The sequence below is a fragment of the Hemiscyllium ocellatum genome, chromosome 23 (assembly GCF_020745735.1).
Source record: "Hemiscyllium ocellatum isolate sHemOce1 chromosome 23, sHemOce1.pat.X.cur, whole genome shotgun sequence".
Classification (NCBI taxonomy): Eukaryota; Metazoa; Chordata; class Chondrichthyes; order Orectolobiformes; family Hemiscylliidae; genus Hemiscyllium; species Hemiscyllium ocellatum.
The window spans coordinates 20,502,069-20,514,984 of record NC_083423.1 but is presented as its reverse complement, the minus strand read 5'-3'; positions in this window follow the sequence as shown (position 1 = coordinate 20,514,984).

The following is a 12,916-nucleotide window of genomic DNA, read 5'->3' as shown; positions in this document are numbered from 1 at the left end:
TTACTCAGATTTTTAGTGATATGTTCTACATTTTATAAAACACCTATGAAATTCCTTGGGATCTTTTGTTACATTAAAGCTGGGATGTGAATACAAGTTGTCAATGAAGTAAGGGAATTCAGCAGGTCATAGGCTGATGAAATGGTCAGATACATGTCAGATTAAATTCAATGCTGAGCAGTGTGAAGTGATGCATTTTGAAAGGAAAAAATGAGCAGAGGCAAAAATAAACAAAATGCACAAATTTAAAGGAGGTGCAGAAACAGCAAAACTTTGAAGGTGACAGACAAGTTGACAAGACTTATAAAAAATTGGATCAGTCACTTTATAAATAAACGCTAGAGAGTTGATTGCAAGAGGATAATAACTTAAGGGAATAGGCAGAAGAGCTGAGACGGAGTTAAGGAAAAGCTTTTTACACAATAGGTTTGTATAATTGAATATGAAGGAATACCTCAACTAGAAAAAAGTAGAAAATGATTCAATACCTTTCAAAATTGATTTTGAAAAGATGCAAGTAATAAGTAATGTCACAATAGTTCCAGAGGACTATTGGGCTACTCTCTCATCAGAGGGGATCTCTGGTGGTCCTATAACCTAAGGGTCACCACGTCTCAGGTGAGGGGTGGGGGGTGAGGTTACCAGAAGAGATGTAGCACTATAAGGAAAGAATAGGGAGTGGCTCTAATTGAATATCACCTTCAACGATCCAGCACTTTCCTAGTGGGCTCACCAGCTTTTTTCTGTACTTTAAGATTCTGTTATTTCATGTGAAGTACATTTACTGTGTTGTGTGTACTATGTTTCCTACTAAAATGAGTACAGCTCTAAGAGTCTTTATGGTTAGTTAATGGTTTCTGTCAAACAATAGTGGATAATCATAAGTAAAGCTAGTGCTACTAGTTATAGTAGATGGATGGGGAATCACTAATTAGAATTAGTAAATGGGCAGGGATCGTGAGTTAAGAGTACCTGACACTGGTGTCACAAGTTAGGATGCATAGAACTAGAATCACTAGTTACAACGAGTGGGAATGAGAGTTACCATTGACAGTCTATGAAACTAGGAGTCAATAGAATCCCTTTTGCTAGGATTATTAGTTAAGGTTCTGGGATGGAGTATAATATTTAAATTCTGTGGGTCATTAGCCAGAGTCCGTGAATCTTGGGTTATTAGTTAGAACCTGTCTAGTTAGAAAGATGAGTTTAGAGTTTGCTGATTACTGGTTGAATACTTAGTTTGCAGACAACTGGAGGTCTGGGCAATTTTAGCTTGGCAGGCTGAGAGACAGTCAGTTTCATTTCCCTCTCAGTATATAATAGTTTACAGTTGCTTGCTAGTTTGAGTCAAAAGGACATACCAAAACAAAGATTGATCTAGTCCAATAAATAAGCCCTGCCTGCAGTGCCCAATTGCATAGAGACAATCACACTCACCCGCTCAGCTTGCAGGCTTCCTAGGTGCGCACTCCTTATTTCAAAATATTCACAAATGTACAATTGAAGTCCTAGCCTGAAGCAGTGGTACAACACCAGCAATAAGCAATTCACGTCTTCAGTCTTCGGTAAGCACACTATCTATCCACCAATATCAGGTAACCATGGTGCCTTAGGTTTATCAGTTATTTGCACCTGATTCCATCTGCAAACATATTATCTCTGCAGGGTCCTAGTGTACATCATGTTCCAAGATTGTAGTCTGTTCCACTTAAAAGGCGCGATGCATAATGTTGATACTTGCTTCCAAGTGAAATTTAAGTCTCATTGCCAACTGACAGGTGCAGGGAACTCTGAACAACCTCCCCTCATCAAGGCAATCTCCACCCCATTTCCACATACTGCGATCTAATCCTCCAATAGATTATCAAGTGCTCTCATTGGTTGAATAAAGGGAATGGATAAAGCAGGTGAGGAAAATTGGAACGGGGATAACAGAAGTAAGGATAAGGGGAGTGAGAACGAGCTGAGTGAAGATGCATGGTTTTTACGTTGTAACTGTGACTTCAGTAAAGTACTTTAGTCGCTGTGAAACATTTTGCAATATTCTGAGGATGTAAAAGGCTTTCATTAAATGCAAGTCTTTTTTATCATGACACTGAGAATAATGGAACTGGGGACAAAGTGGAAAAATGCACAATTAGGATAACTTGATTGAAAATCTAGGAATTGTGGATTAAAAAATTGGAAATTTAAGGAATGGTTAATGGAAAAAGGAGTGAGAATAATCAAAATTTCACTTTCGTTGAATCATCAAATGAACTGAATCATCAAATGGAGGATGTTGGCACTGATAACTGGAGACATGGACTGTTGACTGTGACGTCTGGGGGTGTCGCTTCCAAAAAGTATTCAAAAGGCAAGCAGAAACAAAATGATCAACTGGCCAAGAAGACGGCCCAGAGAAAACAATTGTCAGTGAATTGTGAACATCAGTAATCCAATATCTTCCTCTGTAGCAGGGACTGCCATGCTAGAGTGTGGTTCCTCAGCCACACCAGGTGAGGGTAACACAGAGGTTACAACCAAGTGCGAGCCTTTGTCTCCCCATGCAACCATTGACTTAACCACCCTTTAATGGGGAGGCGATGGCTTAGTGGTAATTATTGCTGGACTGTTAATCCAGAGACCCAAGTAATGTTCTGGGGACCTGGGTTCAAACCCTGCTATGGCAGTTGATAGAATTTTAATGAATTAAAAATCTGTAATTAAGAGACTAACAGTGCTCACAAAACAATTGTTCACTAAGACCTTCCTTCAGGGAAGAAAACTGCCATCCTCACTTGGTCTGGCCTACATGTGACTCCAGACCCACAGCAATATGGTTTTCTCTTAGCTGTTCTCTGGGCAATAAATGCCAGTTAAGCCAGGGATCCCCACATCCAATGAATAAAAATAAAGCAACCTGCAAAATTACCCATTTGCCAAGAAATGGAAGAGGTCACTCACAGTGCTATCTAGCAGCACTTGTAAACTTACTCACTGCTGCTCAGTACCATCACCATCACCCAGCTCCTGACTCCATTATAACATTGGTCCAAACATGGACTAAAGAACTGAGCTCCAAAGGTGAAGTAGAAGTGACTGCCCTTGACATCAAGACAGTATTCAACGGAGTATGGCATAAAGTAGCAACAAAACTGAATCGGGCAAGTATTACTGTTTGGAGTCATACCTAAAGGAATAGTGTTGGGGTTGTTGGATGTCAATCATCTCAGCTCCAGGACATATCTGCAAAGGTTCCTCAAAATAATGTCCTAGTCTATTTTTAGCACGTCATCAATGATCTTGCTAACAGTGACCATCACCAACAAGTGAGAATCTAATCTCATAATGGTAATTGCTCAAGGATGTTGGGTGAATCCAATCAGCCTACTGCCACCCCATCAGTCTACTCACAATCATTAAATCCCTGACTAAGAACAGTCTGACCATGACCAGAAACTGAAGTGTAACAGCCATATGTGTATAATAGCAGGTCAAACACTAGGAATTCTGCAGTGAGTAACTCAACTTAGTTGTCCAGCAGAGGGAAACAATCTATAATGTACAAGTCTGAAGTATGATGAAACACTTCACATTTGCCTGGATGAGTGCAGCTCAACAAGACTCAAGAAGTTTGACACCATCCTGTAAAAAGTTGCCATTTGTTTTATATAAAGCAGTGTGTACCATCTACAAGATGCGCTCCAGTAACTTACCAAGTCTCCTTTGACAGTGCCTTCCAAACCCACAACCTCTATGACGTAGAAGGACAAGGGCAGTAGGAGCTTGGGAACACTACTACCTGCAATTTTCCATCTAAGTTATGCAGTATTCCGACTTGGAACTGTATTGCCATTCCAATATTGTCACAAGGTCAAAATACTGGAGCTCCCTTCACAGCTACAGTCTAGGCATCCTTACACCATGAGGACTGCACTGGTTCAAATAGTCAGCTCAGCTCAGGACAGGACAGTTAGGGGTGGGGAAAATGACTACATTCCGTGGTAAAAATAAAATAGGTAGACTCGGACACAGAAGGCATGGAAATAGACACATATACGCAGAGGGTAGACTGACATGAAAACACACAGAACAGAAACACCGATGGCATGCAGATAGATAATATACAAAGACATGCAAAAACTTAAAAAACACACATAACACAGACATATTGCCGCTTTAGAGACAGCATTGAACAGGCAGAGGACACACGGACAAACACAAAACTTTTCAGATAGTGAAATGATAAGTGAGTTAGCAGGAATTCATTTTCCATGTGAGACCTTTTCATTATTTTTCTGCCACCCTACAAAATAGAAAATAAACATGGAACCAAGTGCCAAGAATTGGATCAATATTGCTTTATCAATTTTGTCAGATGAAGTGATCTTCTCCCCAAAATTTCCTTCCCTTCTGTTCTTTGTCCTTTGCCTCCTTACAATGATGGGGTACAGGGTTAAAATGGAGAGGATCTGTGCCATTCCTTCATGACGGACATTGGTCCTTGCACCATCTTTGGTCATATTCGTGGCAGCAGTGTCGGAGGTGAAACAGGAGTAGTCTGACTGGACAAAGTTTAGCCATCCTGAGCCCAAAGTGCTTCAGCATAAGCTTAAATAATGTTCAAAATCCTCATTCATACTTTAGCCATCATCAGTCAATCAAAGGAAAGCACTTAGGTAGAAATGAAGAGGTGGGGTCCTCCTGCAGATCAAACACAATGCATTTCCACTTTAAGAAGCAGTGAACTGACCTAATTTGAAGATAATATGCCTAAGGATTAGCTTCAGCTAAAACACACTGAGTCAGCTGGGAGACTGATCAGATGTCCTTCTGACGTTGATATCAGTCAGATCATTGTCAAGAGATCTTCACGTGGGCACACAGATCCCTTCCTCAAACAGACATACAAATCCACATGGACACGGAAATTCAAGCAGATAGTAGTATATACAAATGCAATCTTTCAGTCACAGAACTGACAGTACAGAGTAGTTGTTATGGGGTCTTTAACTTTCCAAATATTGACTGGAAATACTATAGATCGCATACTTTAGATGGGTCAGTTTTTGTCCAATGTGTGGAGGAGGGTTTCCTGACACAGTATGCAGGCAAGCCGACAAGGGGCGAGGCCACATTGGATTTGGTACTGAGTAATGAACCTGGCCAGGTGTTAGATTTGGAGGTAAGTGAGCACTTTGGTGATCATGACCAGAACTCTGTTATATTTACTTTAGCAATGGAAAGGGATAGGTATATAACGCAGGGCAAGAATTATTGCTGGGGGAAAGGCAGTTATGTTGCGATTAGGCAAGACTTAGGATGGATAGGATGGGGAAGGAAACTGCAGGGGATGGGCACAATTGAAATGTGGAGCTTATTCAAGGAACAGCTACTGCATGTCCTTGATAAGTATGTATCTGTCAGGCAGGGAGGAAGCGGTCGAGCAAAGGGGCCATGGTTTACGAAAGAAATTGAATCTCTTGTCAAAAAGAAGAAGGCAGCTTATGTTGGGATGAGGCGTGAAGGCTCAGTTCGGGTACTTGAGTGACAAGTTAGCTAGGAAAGATCTATTAAGAGAGCTAAGAAGAGCCAGGAGGGGAAATGAGATGTCATGGGTAGATAGGATCAAGGAAAACCCTAAAACTTTCTATAGGTATATCAGGAATAAAAGAATGACTAGAGAAAAATTAGGGTCAATCAAGGATATTAGTGGGAATTTTTGCATGGAGTCCAAGGAGATAGGGGAAGCACAAAATGAATATTTTCCATCAGAAAAAGACAATGTTGTTGAGAAGAATAGAGATACAACAAGGAGGTGTGAGCAATTCTGGAAAGTGTAAAAATAGATAAGTCTCCTGGGCCGGATGGGGTTTATCCTAGGATTCTCTAGGAAGCTAGGGAGGAGATTGCAGAGCCTTTGACTTTGATCTTTATGTCATCATTGTCTACTGAAATAGTGCCAGAAAACTGGAGGATGGCAAATATTGTCCCCTTGTTCAAGAAAGGAAGTAGAGACAACCCTGGTAATTATAGACCAGTGGGCCTTATTTCAGTTGTGAGTAAAGTGTTGGAAAAGGTCATAAGAGACAGGATTTATAATCACCTATAGAATAATAAGTTGTTTAGGGATAGTCAATACCATTTTGTGAAGGGTAGGTCGTGACTCACAAACTTACTGAGTTCTTTGAGATGGTGACCAAAGATATGGATGAGGGTAAAACACTTGATGTGGTGTATGTGGATTTCAGTAAGTTGTTTGATAAGGTTCCCCAAGTTAGGCTATTGCACAAAATACAGAGGCATGGGATTGCATGTGATTTAGTGGTTTGGATCAGAAATTGGTGAGCTGAAAGAAGACAGAGGATGGTGGTTAATGGGAAATGTTCATCCTGGAGTTCAGTTACTAGTGGTGTACCGCAAGGATCTCTTTAGGGGCCACTGCTGTTTGTCATTTTTATAAATGATGGGTTAGTAATTTGCAGATGACATCAAGGTCGTTGGAGTTGTGGATAATGCTGAAGGATTTGCAGGTTACAGAGGGACGCAGATAAGCTGCAGAGCTGGGCTGAGAGTTGGTTAATGAAGTTTAATGTGGAAAAGTGTGAGGTGAGAAGCAACAGGAATAAAGAGTACTGAGCTAATGGTAAGATTCTTGGTAATGTAGATGAGCAGAGAGGTTTCATTGTCCACGTACATGGATCCCTGAAAGCTGCCATCCAGGTTGATAGGGTTGTTAAGAACGCATACAGTGTGTTAGCTTTTATTGAAAGAGGGATTGAGTTTTGGAGCCACGAGGTCATGCTGCAGCTGTACAAAACTCTTGTGTGGCCACACTTAGAATATTGTGTACAGTTCTGGTCACCGCATTATAGAAATGATGTGGAAGCTTTGGATAGGGTTCACAGGAGATTTACTAGGATGTTGCCTAGTATGGAGGGAAGGTCTTATGAGAAAAAGCTGAGGTACTTGAGACTGTTTTCATTAGAGAGAAGACGACTTAATTGACACATATAAGATAATCAAAGGGTTAGATAGGGTGGACAGTGAGAACCTTTATCCTTGGATGGTGATGGCTTGCAAGAAGGGACGGAGCTTTAAATTGAGGGGTGATTGATATAGGACAGATGTCAGAGGTAGTTTCTTTACTAAGAAAGTAGTAAGGGCATGGAACGCACTGTCTGCAATAGTAGTAGACTTACCAACTTTAAGGGCATTTAAATGGTCATTGGATAAACATATGGATAAAAATGGAATAGTGTAGGATAGATAGGCTTCAGATTGGTTCCACAGGTCAGCACAACATAGAGGGCCAAAGGGCCTTTACTGCACTGTAATGTTCTATAGTCTCAGATACAGAATGCGACACCTACACAAATACACTCATACATCCTTTTTTTAAAACACAGATATTGCCCTGATTTAGGGTGTCATTTTCATCAAGCATCTGGTAATCTGTTCCAATATTTCTCATGTCATTCAAGCCAAAAATAATTTAATAACAGGTTCTGTGAAACACAATGTGGCATTTTATCGTATTAAAAATGCTATATAAGTACAAGTTAAAGCCGGTCACCCTCTTGATAATTGTGGACTGAATATTCCCAAGATTTCTTGGAATGTTGACATTTTAACTCTGGCAAAGGGTCACTCAAAGCAAAATGTTAATTATTTTTCACACCGCAGATGCTGCCAAACTTGCTAAGTTTTGTAAGTTGCATACAAATTTTCAGTATGAGCATGTCTGAAATAATCTCTCCTTGGTTGTAAGCAGTAACTCATTCACTTTACATCATACTCCTTCCCTGCTAACACATAGCAGAGAGACAGCTTGAGTACAACACAAAGGTTGGTTGGCATTCTTGGTGGATTCTGAAACCCTCACTTGCACTATTCAATCTTGTATCATGAACCTGAGCTCCTCAATAACACTTAAGCCTTGGCCCAACTAGATTATTTGAGATGCTGAATAACTTCAGTAGAAGGTGGAACTTTTAGTGCAGTCATTTCCTTTTGAACATGTTCACTTAACAAATAATTAAACTTCTTAGAGAGAAACAAAGCTTACTAAATTATTTGTTCTTTATGCCTTTAGACTTTGAAATCCCAAAGAGAGAAATACACTTCTTGAAAAATCAGTTCTGTTTGTGAAAGAGTTTAAGATGCTCATGACTCCCTGTAACATCATATTTTAAGAGTATTTTATTTTAGAGATGAGTGTGTGTTGCTGGAAAAGCACAGCAGGTCAAACAGCGTCCCAGGAACAACTAAAACATCAGAAGTTTGGACCTTGAAAAACAATAATATTAGTCATGCCAATGTTGTTTTTTAAAGCAGTGAGGGAGACAATTTGAGAATGAACAGCACCAAGACTCTCTTGAATTAAGGAAAGACTGTGTGTTAACAATCCTCTGGGTGGCTGAGTTGCCATGTGTTAAAAAGCTGGAAGTGCCAGGGCAGCAGATAAAATAAACCTATAGCCAGCAAATGAAAAGCAGCTCTCTCTCTTCACATGAGAAAGAAAAAAAACAAAAGTCTAAAAGAATGAATTCCTTCAAGAAAGACCTAAGTCCACCAAACCAGTTATCAAAATAAAAACAACCACTGCTTTATAGACAATAATGTGGCATCAATGTTATAAAAAAAAATCAAAAGGTAATTTAACATGCCATCGAAATATAGACTTCTGATTTTCAGGACTTTGGATATGCTATTTTCCTTGTCCCCCTACAAATTAAGCCATCTGTCATAATCATGAATGAGCATGTAGACTTTTCGGACATAGTTTAAGTTGCGTAGTGGTAAAGTAGAAAGCCTTTATTTTCTCTGCCTTTTTTTGTGTTATGAAACCTGGTACAAATTGCTTATGTCCTGAATGACAGTTGGTCAGATTGATGACTGTTACTGTATTTGGTTAAGCCCAGCTATAGTGTCAAATTTCGAGCAGCACAATTTAGGAAAGATTTCAAGGCTGAGTACCAATAGTGCATGAAGAGTTAAGAGTCTGGGATTGTTCTCCTTACAAAAAAAGGTGGTTAACAGATTCAATAATGATTTTCAAAAAGAAACTGATTTAATACTTGGAAGACAAAGATTTTGCAGAGTTAATAAGAAAGAATGAGGAAAATGGAAATAATTGGAAAGATCATCCAAAGCACTGGTCAGAAATCCATTCTAGAAATCCATTTATCTTCTATTTGCTTCAATGTAAACTTGACTTCAAGATAACTAGGTCAGAGATTGTGTTCAAGCATTTCAAGACTTGAGCTGACTCACAGTTATGAGAAGGAATTTTCAAACAGGGAAATCAATCGATTACCAAATTTTAAACACATCACTCAAAAATTTAGATTGCAACTTGTACTGCCCCTCCTGTTAAGTTTTCAGATGCCTCCATTTCAATCCACATGTTTGCAGTTGACATGGAGAAGTTATTCATACAGGAGATCATCAGTGAAAATGTGCTAATCTATACTGAGAAGTTAGGAAAAGGCATCAGACTTTAATATTGCAAGGGAAAACTTCGCAGGCTCTACACAGGGATAACAATTTACTGGCAAGCTCCCACAAACAATAACCAGATAACCTCTTCTTAATTATGACAAATATTGTTCAGGACACCCAGAAAACCCATACAAGCTTCTTCAGAACAGTCCGTGAAATCTTCCACATCCACCTCAGAGGCAAGGTAAAACATCAGTTTAACATTTGATCCAAATAATGGAAGCTCAAAATACAACATTCCCTTAGTACTGCACTGGAAACAGCTGCTTAATCCCCAGCCTCCAGAGTGCAATCTGATCCTTAAACAGCCAACTTGTGTCAAACACAGGAGTATAAATTCCCATGTGGTTGAAGATGCCCTCCAGCTCATCTCATCCACATCCTGCACCTCTACCCTCGAACTCCACCCCTCCATCTGCAACAAGGACAGAATCCACCCCTCCACCTTATCTTCCTCCCCACCCACCTCTGCATAAAATGGCATCATCCACCAACATTTCTGCTACTTCCAAACAGAACCCACTACAAGGGATTTATTTCCCTCCCACCCCTACCTGCTTTCTGCAAAGACTGTTCCCTTCTTGATTACCTAGTCAGGTCCATACACCTCTCTTCCACCCCCCCACCCCCAACCCCCCAAACAACCCACCCTCCCCTCCTAGCACCTCCCCCAGCCAGTGCAGGAAATGCAAAACCTGCACCCACACCACCCCCCTCACCTCCATCCAAGACCCCAAAAGGAATCTTCCACATCATCAAAGCTTCACCTGCACTTGCACACGTCATTTACTGTATCCATTGCTCCTGATGCGGTCTCCTCTACATTGGGGAGACCAGACGCCTTCCCACAGAGCACTTTAGGGAACATCTCCGCGACATCCGCACCAATCAACCACATCGCCCTGTGGTCGAACATTTCAACTCTCCCATTCTGCCAAGGACATGCAGGTTCATGGCCTCCTTCACCACCATTCCCTCACCACCCGACACCTGGGGGGGGGGGAAGAACACTTCATCTTCCACCTCGGGACCCTTCAGCCTCATGGCATCAATGTGGACTTCACCAGTTTCCTCATTTCCCCTCCCCCCACCTTACCCCAGTTTCAAACTTCGAGCTCAGCACCATCATGACCTGTCCCACCTTTCAATCTTCCTTCCCACTTATCTACTCCACTCTCCTCTCCAACTTATCACCTTCACCCCCACTTCCATCCACCTTGCACTCTCAGCTATTCTCTCCCCAGTCCCATCCCCCTCCCATTTATCTCTTCACTCCCAAGGCTCCTAGCTTCATTCCTGATGAAGGGCTTTTGCCCGAAATTTTCCTGCTCCTCGAATGCTGCCTGACCTGCTGTTCTTTTCCAGGATCGCTTTAATCTAGACTCTAATCTCCAGCATCTGCAGTACCCACTTCTGCCCTGCCATTTAACTTTTCCTGGCTACAATCAATTCTGAAGGGTCACATCATCTCTGCTTTTTTTGTCCACAGATACTGGCTAGACGTGCTGCGTTTTTCCAGCAATTTGTTTTTGTTTGGATTTCCAGCATCTGCAGTTCTATTCTTAACAAAAGAAAAAAATCTGAACAGCTCTTTCATAGAAGCAGAGATGAGCTGAATAACTTCCTTCTATCCTATAGGATTCTACTGTAACATTAGAGCAAAGTAATCACACTAGCAGAATCAATGATGCCAGATAAGTGCTCAGTACACCAGGACACTGCTAGCAATTACAGCCAACCTAGCTCATTGCTGGAACATTATCAGATGATCCCTTAGAAGAGCACAGGATTTTACTCAGCCACACCTATTTGTCCACAGCTAACCTTGCATACCAATTGCATGGTGGGATGTAATAGTTCAACTTTATTACAGTGCGCTGTGAAGGCTTGAGTTAGAAAAAGGATCTAAGCCTTACTCTTACCAACCTGAACATAATCAAAGAAGTGTGTCGCTGGAAAAGCACAGCAGGTCAGGCAGTATCAGAGGAGCAAAAGTCTGGCCATAAGTCATTCATCAGGAATGTGCACACTCTTGATGAAGGGCTTATGCCGAAACATCGACTTTCCTGCTCCTCTGATGCTGCCTGATCTGCCATGCTTTTCCAGTGCCACACTTATCAATTCGGATCTTCAGCATCTGCAGTCCTCACTTTCTCCAACCTAGACATAGACCTCGATTGCATGTCAATGACAATGGAAACAGCTACGTGAGTTTTACTCATTTGGTTTTGAACTGGTGCCAGTCTTTGCTCAACCAATGACATATAATACAAAATGAACACAAATGTAAAGTTATTTCTGAAGTGGCAATATATTTCGTTTTAATTTTTAATATTTCAATTGTCTTTCTTATCACCATAAACCAGAGTTCTCAACTGGCATTTTAACATGGGACTTCACTTCCTTCATCTGCCATTCTTGGGTCCTTGCCATACTCACTGACCTCCTGCTACACCGACAGCTCAAATTTAAAATTATCATTCTTGAAATCAATGGCCTCAAATTTCTTTCTAAAATATGCCAGCTCTATAACTCCCCAATATATTGGTACTGCAACTCTGCCAATTTCACATCCCAGATTTTAATTGCTCCATCTCCAGCTGTAAATGTCCAAGATCAAGAATCGTTCCTTAAACCTCTCCACCTTTTTCCTTCCCTAAGCTCAACATTAACATTGTGAACTCTCCTTATAACTCATGTGGCTTGATATATCAAGTAGTGCTCCTGTGAAATGCCTTCAGATTTTACATTTACATAATTCCTTTGGCATCACAATATAGCAGCGAAGAGGACATTTTGATTGACTAATGAAAAAATAACAAATTAAAGGCATTGCTGGTGACAGCAAAAGGTGACTGGAGTTCAGATTGGTCAATTCTTCTCTGTACACAGCTTAGTCTCCAATTCATAGGGTAACAGCCACAGAAAGTATAAGTGGCACAAGTAAATAAAAATCACATTTTTCATCCTGAGGTTTAATATTAGGAAATGTCCCAACAATCCCCAGCAGACACAATAAAGCTCTCTCTACACTCTCCAGACACTACCAGGACAAGTACTGCACACGTCAGATTAAGAATAAACTCCCTCTGGATAGTCCTTCTAGAGTGCCACTATCATTTTGCAATATTTTTCCTGAATGAACTACCTATAATTGCTGTGGGAATTTATGCAGACTGAACCATACCATCAGCACATGGAAAGACAAAACAGGTAATTACGTTTCTGGTGTATAACTCTTCATTGTCTCTGCAAATCTGGCTTTAGTTTCTGGTTTCCAGAGTTTGTTTCCTGTTTAGAGTTGTATTAGCAATTTTCTACTATGCATTCATTAATGGAACTCAGTACAACCCAAAGTGACTGTATAAAAATGATTCTCACAACTCTGGGACCAGTTGGATTTACTGAAGGGCTATGAGAAACAACAAAA